This window comes from Anolis carolinensis, unplaced genomic scaffold, assembly GCF_035594765.1.
Source record: "Anolis carolinensis isolate JA03-04 unplaced genomic scaffold, rAnoCar3.1.pri scaffold_56, whole genome shotgun sequence".
Taxonomy (NCBI): Eukaryota; Metazoa; Chordata; class Lepidosauria; order Squamata; family Dactyloidae; genus Anolis; species Anolis carolinensis.
The window spans coordinates 68,424-81,533 of record NW_026943865.1 but is presented as its reverse complement, the minus strand read 5'-3'; positions in this window follow the sequence as shown (position 1 = coordinate 81,533).

The following is a 13,110-nucleotide window of genomic DNA, read 5'->3' as shown; positions in this document are numbered from 1 at the left end:
ATTAGTATTATTATTTTCCCATGTTTTAAGATAGAACCAATAGTATTATTACCATAGAGTGGAATAATGTGCAGGGCGGGAGAATTCCTGTCAGGAATTCCATAGAGTGGAATAATGTGCAGAGCAATGTATCCCATTGCTCTTCAGGGCACTCTATGGTTATTACATTGCAATATTATTAGTATTATTATTTTTCCATGTTTTAAGATAGAACCAATAGTATTATTACCATAGAGTGGAATAATGTGCAGGGCGGGAGAATTCCTGTCAGGAATTCCATAGAGTGGAATAATGTGCAGAGCAATGTATCCCATTGCTCTTCAGGGCACTCTATGGTTATTACCATAGAGTTCCCTGAAGACCAATGAGGGATACAAGTGAGGAGATCCTTCACCTGCCCTTCGGGACCCCCAAAGCCCTTTCCTCGCCTCAAGGGCTCTTTTGGGTTAATGCTAAGGAGATTCTGTATATTACAATAGTTTAAATTAAGTGAGGGGGTATTAGTTTTTCCATGCTGGCTGTCTCATCTCTTTGTTCCGTATTACACTATGTAACATGATTTTTGTTCCTGTGTTATCAATGTCATTTTCTAATTGGTTCTATCTTAAAACATGGGAAAATAATAATACTAATAATATTACCAATAATAATACTATTGGTTCTATCTTAAAACATGGGAAAATAATAATACTAATAATATTACAATGTAATGGTATAGTACAATATAGTAATTTAATGCTAGTATTGTACTACGCCAATAATACAATGTACTGTATGTGAATGTAATTTGTAAGCCGCTCTGAGTCCCCTTTGGGATGAGAAGGTAATAATATAATATATTGTATATACATATAATATTGATAATATTACAGTAGAGTCTCACTTATCCAACATAAACGGCAGAATGTTGGATAAGAGAATATGTTGGATAATAAGGAGGCATTAAGGAAAAGCCTATTACACATCAAATTAGGTTATGATTTTACAAATTAAGTACCAAAACATCATGTTATACCACAAATTTGACAGAAAAAGTAGTTCAATACACAGTAATGCTATGTAGTAATTACTGTATTTACAAATTTAGCACCAAAATATAATGATATATTGAAAACATTGACTACAAAAATGTGTTGGATAATCCAGAACGTTGGATAAGCGAGTGTTGGATAAGTGAGACTCTACTGTATAATGTATTACGATATAATACTGATAATAAGACAATTTAATAATAATTATATATTATATATTAAATGTAATATTACTAATAATATTACAATGTAATGATATAGTACAATATAGTAATTTAATGCTAGTATTGTACTATGCCAATAATATTATGTATTGTATGTGTATCTATCTTGTTTGCTGTGTCATAATAAAATAATAATAATAATTGTAATTGTAATAATAGGCATATCACATCATAATTAAAACGCACCATCTTAAAACATTATTATTTTATGGCATATCTATCTTGTTTGCTGTGTCATAATAAAATAATAATAATAATAATAGTAATTGTAATAATAGGCATATCACATCATAATTAAAACGCACCATCTTAAAACATTATGTAAAATACATAATATTAAAACACTTCTATAGGATACACAGAACCAAGATTAAAATAAACACAGGACGTGAGTTTGAAATTCATCGTCAGCTCCCTTTCTTCCTTTGGCAGTGTCTGTCCTTGCGAACTCAGCTAACACTGAAGTGAGTTCAGAGCATTGGAAGATGCTTCACTTTTTGATATTGTTGAATAGAGAAATGGAAATGACTGCAGGGCCTTGAGAGTGTATTCTGCACCACACTCATGATCAGAGGATGATCCCGTTGTTTTTAGGGATTAGAAAATAATGCCCAAAAGTGGGACGCATGGGCCTCGGGAGGCTCTAGCATTGCTTTTTGGAGGCTTCGCTGGGAGGCTGAGGGCCTGACTCTGTTTTGCAGATGGCTCCGGCATCATCTCCTGCCTCTCGCGCTCTGAATTCGACTCTATGGCCAGCAACCTGCAGAAAGCTGGCCTGTCTGCACTCACGTCCCACGCCGGCCTCCCCAACGAAACCAGAGATATCGTGCAGCAGAAGTGGATCAACCAGGATGGAAGCCTGGAAAGACGCCAGGATCGGATGGGCTGGACCAGAATATTACAAATATATTATTGATACCTAAATGAAAAGATTTATTTCATAGAATAATAAAGGGAGAAAAAATTCCACCATCATGGTAACAATTTTTAATCACTTTAATTCTAAAACCTAATAAAGACCCTCCAGATCCAGGATCATATAGACCCATCTCATTAATAAATCAAGACGAAAAAATATTAAGTGCCATAATGGCTAAAGGGGTGAATAAATCTATATACAGTAGAGTCTCACTTATCCAACATAAACGGGCCGGCAGAACGTTGGATAAGCGAATATGTTGGATAATAAGGAGAGAGTAAGAAAAAGCCTATTAAACATCAAAATAGGTAATGATTTTACAAATTAAGCACCAAAACATCATGTTATACAACACATTTGACAGAAAAAGTAGTTCAATAAGCAGTAATGCTATGTAGTAATTACTGTATTTACGAATTTAGCACCAAAATATCACGATGTATTGAAAACATTGACCACAAAAATGCGTTGGATAATCCAGAACGTTGGATAAGCGAGTGTTGGATAAGTGAGACTCTACTGTATATAAAAGGGTCATGAAATTTCGGCCTAGGACAAAACAACAAAACTACACATCCCAGAAACACTAAACTTGGCAGCACAACCCCTCATCCATGCCTCTGCGTTCATACAACAAAAAGAAAATAAAAATAAAATCCTAATTAGAGGGAGAGGAAGAATTGTTTTTATCCAATTGCTGCCAGTTAGAAGGCTAAGCTCCGCCCACTTGGTCTCCTAGCAACCCACTCAGCCATTTAATGGTGCCCAGGGCCGCTTCAATCACACTGTCTAGAAAATACAGATTATCAGATTTGAACTGGATTATATGGCAGTGTAGACTCAAGGCCCTTCCACACAGCTATATAACCCATTTATCATCTTATATTATCTGCTTTGAACTGGATTATCTTGAGTCCACACTGCCATATAATCCACTTCAGTGTGCAGCCGGACACAACTGGACTTAATGTCAGGAGAAAACTACCAGCAATTCCTCAATACTTTATCTCCCATACCATTAGACTTGGCCACAGCAACGCGTAGCCGGGCACAGCTAGTTTATATATAAACTAGCTTTGCCCGGCCACGCATTGCTGTGGCTTATGGTCTCAGAGTGTTGCTCTTTATTTACTGATTTTAGAGATTATATTGTTCTGTATTATTATTAATCGCTTTGAATGCGATTTCCTGCTTCTTGGCAGAATGGGGTTGGACCGGATGGCCCATGAGGTCTCTTCCAACTCTACGAATCTATGATTCTATATCACAGTAATTATTACATATTATATTTCTAATCTTATATTATCTGCTTAGAACTGGATTATATGAGGCCCCTTCTTCACAGCTGTATAAAATGCACACTGAAGTGGATTATATGGCAGTGTGGAGTCCAGATAATCCAGTGCAAAGCAGATAATATAAATGGGTTATATAGCTGTGTGGAAGGGCCTTGAGTCTACACTGCTATGTAATCCAGTTAAAATCAGATAATCTGTGGAACAGGCGGAGGCCTAAGTCTGCCTGTCCCCTGGGCCGAGTTGGTTGCTAGGAGACCAAGTGGGCAGAGATTAGTCCTCTAACTGGCAGTAATTGGATAAAAACAATTATTGCTCTCCCTCTAATTAGGACTTTATTTTTCTTTTCTTTTTGTTGTATCAACCTAGAGGTGTGGATGACGGGTTGTGTTGTCAAATTTCGAGGTTGGGGGGGCCTGTAGTTTTGTGGGTCGCCGTGATGCCATCACTCATTTATATATATAGATATATCAAGGAGGATCAATGTGGATTTATAGGAGGAAGGCAAATGCCAAATTTAATGGGTAGGGTATTAAAAGTAATTCATAGTATTAAAAGAAGGAATTTAAGTGGCTGGAGTATTCGCTTTGGACATTTATAAGGTATTTGATAGTGTCTCCTGGCAGACAATGAAAATGATACTAGACAAATTTGGGTTTGGAGAAAAATTTAGGAACTTGATGGATAAATCATATTCAAAAAATTATGCCCAAATTATGGTGAATGGTGGTTTAACAGGGAAAATAAATATAACACGAGGCACAAGGCAGGGATATTTGCGATTGTAATGGAACTATTGGCCAATGTAATAAGAGATGAGAGTAGTATAAAAGGAATAGGAATCAAAGAGAAATATAACATAAAATAAGGGACACCCAGAGGTCATCCAGTCCAACCCTATTCTGCCTGGACACACCTTCCAAGCTCACCTGGCTGGAGAGTGGTAGCTTTACAGCCTTTTTAGCCTTCTCTGCCCAAGAGGGCTGGTGCTTCCCAAACTACAGCTCCCAGGATTCCATCACATTGAGCCATGGCAGTTAAAGTGGTGCCAAACTGCGTTAATCCTACAGTGTTTAATCCTCCCCTCTCGCTGCGTGGAGTTGCCCCAGCTCCCTGGTTTACTGGGGAGCTGGCGGAGATGAAACGTGCAAGAAGGAGACTAGAGTGCCGCTGGCGGACAACTCGTGACGTATCTGACCGAGCACGGTCTAGAGCCGCTATTAGGGCCTATTCCGCGGCATTGCGGGCAGCCAGGAAAGTTTTCTCGACTGCCCGCATCGCGTCTGCAACAAATAGATCTTCAGAGTTGTTTCGAGTTGTTGGGGAGCTCCTCCACCCTCCTCAGGTTGGGGGAGCACCCGACATCTCGTCAACTCGGTGTAGCGAGTTCGCTCACCATTTTGCAGACAAAGTCGCTCAGATTCGTTCCGACTTAGATGCATTGCCAGGTGAGGTAACCGAGGCATCTGTCTGTTCGATCTTGTGGGATTCGTTTCGGCTTGTGCAGCCTGATGATGTGGACAAGATTCTTGGAGCGGTGAGGGCGACCACCTGTGCCCTTGACCCTTGCCCATCTTGGCTCTTAAAACAAGCCAGTGGAGGGCTAGTTGATTGGTTTGTGAGAATAATCAATGCCTCTTTGGAGCAGGGCATATTTCCATCTGACCTAAAACAAGCTGTGGTGAGGCCTGTTTTGAAGAAAGCCTCCTGGGATCCGGCTAACCTCAGTAACTACAGACCAATCTCTAACCTTCCATTCTTGGGCAAGGTCTTGGAGCGGGTGGTTGCTTCCCAGCTCCAGGGATTCTTGGAAGATACGGATTTTCTGGACCAATCGCAGTCTGGTTTCAGACCTGGCTACAGTACCGAGACGGCTTTGGTCGCCTTGGTGGATGACCTCCGCAGAGAGCTGGACAGGGGGGGTGTGACCCTGCTGGTTCTCTTGGACATCTCAGCGGCTTTCGATACCATCGACCATGGTCTCCTTCTGGGACGTCTCTCCGGGATGGGCCTTGGGGGTACTGTTCTGCAGTGGCTCCAGTCCTTCCTAGAGGGCCGTTCCCAGTTGGTGAAGCTGGGGGACACCTGCTCGGACCCCTGGCCATTGACCTGTGGGGTCCCGCAAGGTTCCATTTTGTCCCCCATGCTTTTTAATATCTACATGAAACCGCTGGGTGAGGTCATCCGGAGTTTTGGAGTGCGGTGCCATCTCTACGCGGATGACACCCAACTCTACTACTCCTTTCCACCTAATTCCAAGGAAGCCCCTCGGAGACTGGACCAGTGTCTGGCCGCTGTATTGGCCTGGATGAGGGCGAACAAGCTGAAGCTCAATCCTGACAAGACAGAGGTCCTCCAGGTCAGTCGTACGTCTGATCGGGGTATTGGGTGGCCACCTGTGCTTGACGGGGTCGCACTCCCCCTGAAGGCGCAGGTCCGCAGCTTGGGGGTCCTCCTGGACTCTGCGCTGACACTTGAGGCCCAGGTGTCGGCCGTGGCTGGGAGGGCCTTTGCACAACTAAAACTTGTGCGCCAGCTGCGACCATACCTCGAGAAGTCAGATCTGACCATGGTGGTCCATGCCTTAGTTACCTCTAGACTGGATTACTGCAATGCGCTCTACGTGGGGCTGCCTTTGAAGACGGCTCGGAAACTACAACTAGTACAACGATCGGCAGCCAGGTTTCTAACGGGCAGATTACAGGACGCGCTCAACGCCGCTGTTTAAAGAGCTCCACTGGCTGCCATTTATTTTCCGAGCCCAATTCAAGGTGCAGGTTATCACCTACAAAGCCCTTAACGGTTTGGGACCCACCTACCTTCGAGACCGCATTTCCCCCTATGAACCCGCACGGCCTCTTCGCTCGTCGGGGGAGGCCCTCCTCTCGCTTCCACCAACTTCGCAGTTGCGGTTGGTGGGGACGAGGGAGAGGGCCTTCTCCGCCGTGGCCCCCCGGCTGTGGAACTCGCTCCCCAGGGAGATTAGGCAGGCCCCTACCCTACTCTCTTTCAGGAAGAGCCTGAAAACTTGGCTATTCCAGAAGGCCTTCGTTGACTGATCCTTGTGGGATCATGTTATTTACCTATTAAGCAGTAGACCCTCTGGATTGTTTTTAGGATTCATTCAGCACTTTAAGTATTGCACCTGCTGTATAATTATCCCTCCCTGATAACTTGATATTGCTTTGCACCTTGGCCTGGATCTTTTGACCCAAATCGGGATTTTAATATTATTGTGTATATTGACTTTTATGACTGTTTTTAATCATGTTGAAGTTTTACTGCTCGGTTTAATGTTTTATCTGATTTGTGCTGTCGTGTCTGGGCATGGCCCCATGTAAGCCGCCCCGAGTCCCTCCGGGGAGATGGGGCGGGATATAAGAATAAAATTATTATTATTATTATTATTATTATTATTATTATTACAGTGTGGATGCGCCCTAGGATCCTCTGAGCCTAAGGCTGACCATGTCGTGCAGCTTGAACTGCCCTGGACTGCGTTGTGTGGTCAGTGCAGAACCGTAGGCTGTCGTTCAGTGCCGTTCAAGCTGCGTTCGTGGTGCCAATCTGCATTAATCCTACAGCGTAGATGCACCGTAACTCAGCGGGATCCAGGTTTTAAAAACTCAACCGGGAGACGGCAGCCTTAATCATGGCAGCAATGGCAATGCTCTTGTTTTGGTGCTTAATTTGTTTTGGCAATGTTTTGGTGCTTAATTTGTAAAATCATAATGTAATTTTATGTTTAATAGGCTTTTTGTTGTCGGAACCTAGGGGCAAGGACGGTGGGTTGTGTTGCCAAGTTTCGTGGTTCTGGGATGTGTGGTTTTGTTGCAACCTTCACGGCGGCCAGTTTTTTACTCCTTTATATATATTTACAGAGTGCAATAGGATATAGAAAGATACACTTCAATGTCCCTTGCCTGAAATCTTCATAGGATTGGGTGAGGTCTTTCAGGGCAATGCAGTGGTCAGGTTGGTAAGAAAGCCATGCATCTGCTCGCCAAAAGTCACTTTCTCCTGGTTCGGAATATTCCTCCTTTCAACGCTTGGTTCATGTTGCAATCCTAGAATTCGGACAGAAGATGGCAATAGAGGAATATGGATTTCAGGTACATAATACAGCATCGAATCAATGCACTTCGACACCATTTGATCTCCCACAGCTCAAGGCTATGAGACTCTGGAAGTTGCAGTTTTCCACGGCCTTTTGCAGCAGTGGTTGAACCTCCGAGTGGCGCATTGAAAGCACATGCTTTTTCACCGTAAACGAGTCCTGGTAGCTTTCCTTCCCCTTCCGACCGGATAGCATCCAAGGCAGCTGAGATCCGTCACCATCATCTGTCCATTGCCTTCTTCCCGAGAGATTTGCGGGATTTTTCAAAGGCAACGCTCATGGGATCATTCCAAAAGTCAAGAGGGAGGTTTGTAGATGGTCCCTATTTCATGCGACAGAGTTGGAAGGATGATAGCTTTATATTTATTTATTTATTATTTATTTATTTACAGCATTTATATTCCGCCCTTCTCACCCCGAAGGGGACTCAGGGCGGATCACATCTATATATATAAAAGAGTGATGGAATCCCAGCGACCGACTAAACAACAAAACTAAAGGCCTCCCAACCTCGAAAATTGACAGCACAAGCCCTCATCCACGTCTCTAGGTTGATACAAGAAAAAGAAAAGAAAAATAAAGTCCTAATTAGAGGGAGAGGAATAATTGTTTTTATCCAATTGCTGCCAGTTAGAAGGCTAAGCTCCACCCACTTGGTCTCCTAGCAACCCACTCAGCCCAAGGGACAGGCAGAGTTAGGCCTCATTTAGGCCTCTTCCACACCGCCTATAAGATACAGATTATCTGATTTGAACTAGATTATCTTAACAATTAAATTGACTACAAAAAATGGCTTGGATAATCCAGAAGCTTGGATAAGCGAGGCTTGGATAAGTGACTCTACTGTACCACCATACTTTGCCACAGCAACGCGTGGTCGGGCACAGCTAGTTAAACATTCAATGCCTTTTAACATAGAACAAAGACATTACAAACATAGACTCCGAGCGGGCCTCGAACTCATGATCTCCTGGTCAGAGTGATTCATTGCAGCTGGCTTGCTCTCCAGCGTGCGCCACAGCCCGGACCCAAGCATCGTGGTCTCCCTGCAAACGTCCTGATCCTCAAACACACTCCGGTTCATTTGGGAAAATGCTGGAGGAATGGGAAAGATGCTGGCAAAAGAAATTAAAATATACGTACTCAACAATGCTAAAGGAAAGTTGGTATAAATTTTTTTTAGGTGGTATGTTACACCGGTTAAATTGGCAAAATTTCATAAGAATGAGAATGGGCGGATTGTTGGAAATGTAGAAAAGAGAAGGGAGATTTTTTTCATATGTGGTGGGGGTGCAAGAAGATCAAATGGTTCTGGAAAACAATACAGAAGGAAATGGAGACCATACTGCAAACAAAACTTGTTTTAAAACCAGAATATTTTTTATTAGGGTTAACGGACTTCTTCAAAGACTCAAATGATGAAAAACTGTTCATATACATGATAAGTGCAGCGAGAATAACGATTGCAAAACTTTGGAAAACTGCAGAGATATCGTCACTAGAACAATGGACATTAAAATTGATGGACATACAAAATATGGACACATTAACGCAGATAATTTCAAAAAAAAAAAAACAGGGACAAAAACGAACTGGAGCAAACTAAGCATTTATCTAAAGGAAAAAAATCTGGATATATAGAGGGAATTATTGCTATTATATTATAATTATTACTTTTGGGCCTTAAGAATATTGTTGCGGGAAAGAACTGGAAAAAACAAGATCTAAATCACAGAGTAGGGGATCTGGAAGGAATTGTAAAGAGAAGAGAGGGTCGAGGGGGTTTTTAGGGGATTTGTTTTTTCTCTCTCTCTTTCTTTCTGTACATGGGACCACAAATGACTCTCTCTTTTTATTGTATCATTAAAATCACAAATACAAAGTTTAAAAAAAGAAAGAAAATGCTGCACTCGCAGAGCTCTGACGGTGCTGTATTTCGGTGTCGATGTTGGCTTTTGTGGAGAGATGGCTGCCTAAGGAGACGAGATGGTCAACGTTTATTAGCATTACACCATTAAGTTGTATTTCTGGCCTTGCAGAGGGATTAGTTCGTGCTTTCATTAAAATCACAAATAAAAAATTAAAAAAAGAGAAAATGCTGCACTTGCAGAGCTCTGACGGTGCTGTATTTCGGTGTCGATGTTGGCTTTTGCGGAGAGATGGCTGCCTAGGGAGCGGAGATGGTCAACGTTTATTAGCATTACACCATTAAGTTGTATTTCTGGCTTGCAGAGGGATTGGTTGGTGCTTTCATTAAAATCATAAATAAAAAGTTAAAAAAAGAGAAAATGCTGCACTCGCAGAGCTCTGACGGTGCTGTATTTCGGTGTCGGTGTTGGCTTTTGCGGAGAGGTGGCTGCCTAGGGAGCGGAGATGGTCAACATTTTCTAGCATTACACCATTAAGTTTTATTTCTGGCTTTACAGAGGGATTGGTTGTTGCCTGTTCCTGGTAGAACGGCGTTTTGGCCTCCTCGGTGTTCAGTTTCAGCCCAGGACGGTGTTAAAAGTGGCTTGTAGACCTTCCTCTGAGTGAGCACAGATGATGATATCATCAGCGTATTGGAGTTCTATAACCGACCTTACCTTGGGCAGAAAGCAAGCTCTTTAACCTCAGTAGGCAGCCGAGAGCATGGCAGTGCTTTGTCTCGGTTGCTTTAAAACCAGAGGCCGTTGAGCGAGCAAGAGAATGCGTGTTGTTTCCTTCCAAGCGCTGCTCCTGGCTACGCAAATAGCAACGTCTTTGTGGGCTTTGTTTGCCAGGCTAATATTGACTCTGCCGCCTGCCACCGGGCCGTTCGGAGCAATGTTTGGCTAGCATTAGACCCGGCTATGATAACAGAGAGCGCAATGAGGAAAGACATCCATCAGCCCTCCCTCCGCGGCTCAAGCACGGCTCTTGCTTTTGTGCAAACAAGACAAGGAGAAAGTCACAACTGGTTTGGCTGGACATCTAAACAGTAGCCATGCTTGCCCCGGAGACTGTTATCCCAGTGCAGCTGGGAGGGAATGAAACAAAACACTATTATTATTATTATTATTATTATTATTATTATTATTATTATTATTATTATTATGACACAGCAAACAAGATAGACATGCTGGATTTTGTATCACAAAATCACAAGTCGAACACTTCCCAAGTGTCTAGGACTGTATTATTATTATTATTATTATTATTATTATTATTATTATTATTATTATTATTATTGTATAACACAGCAAACAAGATAGATATGCTGGATTTCATATCACAAAATCACAAGTTGAACACTTCCCAAGTGTCTAGGACTGTGTGATGTATTTTATTATTATTATTTATTTATTATTAACATTTTATTGGTCTTCTGCATGTGTGTTTTAGTGTATGCATTTTAATAATACTATTTTAACAGTATTATTAAAATTCACATAAAACGACCACTCCCAGAACCCCTTTGCCGTGAGCCGTGGTGTCAAAGTGCATTGATTTTGATATTATGCACCCAAAGTTGGCAGAAGCTGGGGCTAACAGCGGGAGCTCACCCCGCTCCCTGGATTCGAACCACCAACCTTTCAGTCAGCAAGTTCAGCAGCTCAGCGGTTTAACCCCTTGCACAACTGGGGTCTCCAGTGAGTGTGCCTACACTGCGGAATTCATGCAGTTTGACCCCACTTTAACTGCCCTGGCCCAGTGCTGTGGGGCCTTGGGAGTTGTAGTTTGATGAGTCCTTTACCTTCTCTGCCCAAGAGTGCTGGGGCTTCCCTGAACTACAACGCCCAGCTATTCCCTAGTATAGAGTCATGGCAGTTAAAGTAGGCTCAAAGTGGATTAATCCTACAGTGTAGACACACCCTAGGATCCTTTGAGCATAAGGCTGGTTCTGTATTGACCGTATAGTGCAGTTTGAACCACATTGGACTGCATTATATGATCAGTCTAGAACATTATTACCGTATTATTATTATTATTATTATTATTATTATTGCCCCCGGTGGCACAGTGTGTTAAAGCGCTGATCTGCTGAACTTGCAGATCGAAAGGCTGCAGGTTCGAATCCGGGGAGCGGAGTGAGCTCCCACTGTTAGCTCCAGCTTCTGCCAACTGAGGAGTTCGAAAACATGCAAATGTGAGTAGATCAATAGGTACCACTCTGGTGGGAAGGTAACAGAGCTCCATGCAGTCATGCCAGTGGTCACATGACCCTGGAGGTGTCTATGGACATGCCAATGTGAGTAGATCAATAGGTACTGCTCCGGTGGGAAGGTAATGGCGCTCTATGCAGCCATGCCAGGTGCCTCATGACCTTGGAGGTGCCTACAGACAATGTGAGTAGATCAATAGGTACTGCTCCGGCAGGAAGGTAACGGCGCTCCATGCAGTCATGCCAGTGGCCACATGACTTAGGAGGTGACTACAGACAATGTGAGTAGATCAATAGGTACTGCTCTGGCAGGAAGGTAACGGCGCTCCTTGCAGTCATGCCAGTGGCCACATGACTTGGGAGGTGACTACAGACAATGTGAGTAGATCAATAGGTACTGCGGAAGATAACGGTGCTCCATGCAGTCATGCCAGTGGCCACATTATCCTGGAGGTGTCTATGGACATGCGAATGTGAGTAGATCAATAGGTACTGCTCCGGCGGGAAGGTAACGGTGCTCCATGCAGTCATGCCAGTGGCCACATGACCTTGGAGGTGTCTATGGACAACGCCGGCTCTTGGGCTTAGAAATGGAGATGAGCACCAACCCCCAGAATATCAGTAGATCAATAGGTACCACTCCGGAGGGAAGGTAAGGGCGCTCCATGCAGTCATGCCAATGGCCACATGACCCTGGAGGTGTCTATGGACATGCAAATGTGAGTAGATCAATAGGTACTGCTCCAGCGGGAAGGTAATGGCGTTCCATGCAGACATGCCAGTGGCTACATGACCTTGGAGGTGTCTACGGACATGCAAATGTGAGTAGATCAATAGGTACTGCTCCGGCAGGAAGGTAATGGCACTCCATGCAGTCATGCTAGTGGCCACATGACTTAGGAGGTGACTACAGACAATGTGAGCAGATGAATAGGTACTGCTCCAGCGGGAAGGTAACAGCGCTCCATGCAGTCATGCCAATGGTCACATGACCCTGGAGGTGTCTATGGACATGCAAATGTGAGTAGATCAATAGGTACTGCTCCAGCGGGAAGGTAACGGTGTTCCATGCAGTCATGCCAGCCACATGACCTTGGAGGTGTCTATGGACAACGCCGGCTCTTTGGCTTAGAAATGGAGATGAGCACCAACCTCCTGAGTCAGACACAACTGGACTTAATGTCACGATAAAACTTTTACCTTTTATTATATTTGAATACATATCCTATCCTATCCGATTTGAAATCCCGGTAAGTCATGGCCAGGGGTAATCTACATCACATGAACCTTCAGAGGAAGGCGATGGCAAGGCATCTCAGGAGGGCTCTTTGCCTTTCATTGGGTTCATGCTCCGGCAGACGCCAGAGAGAGAAAAAGAGAGAAAAAGGAGACTTGGCCCAG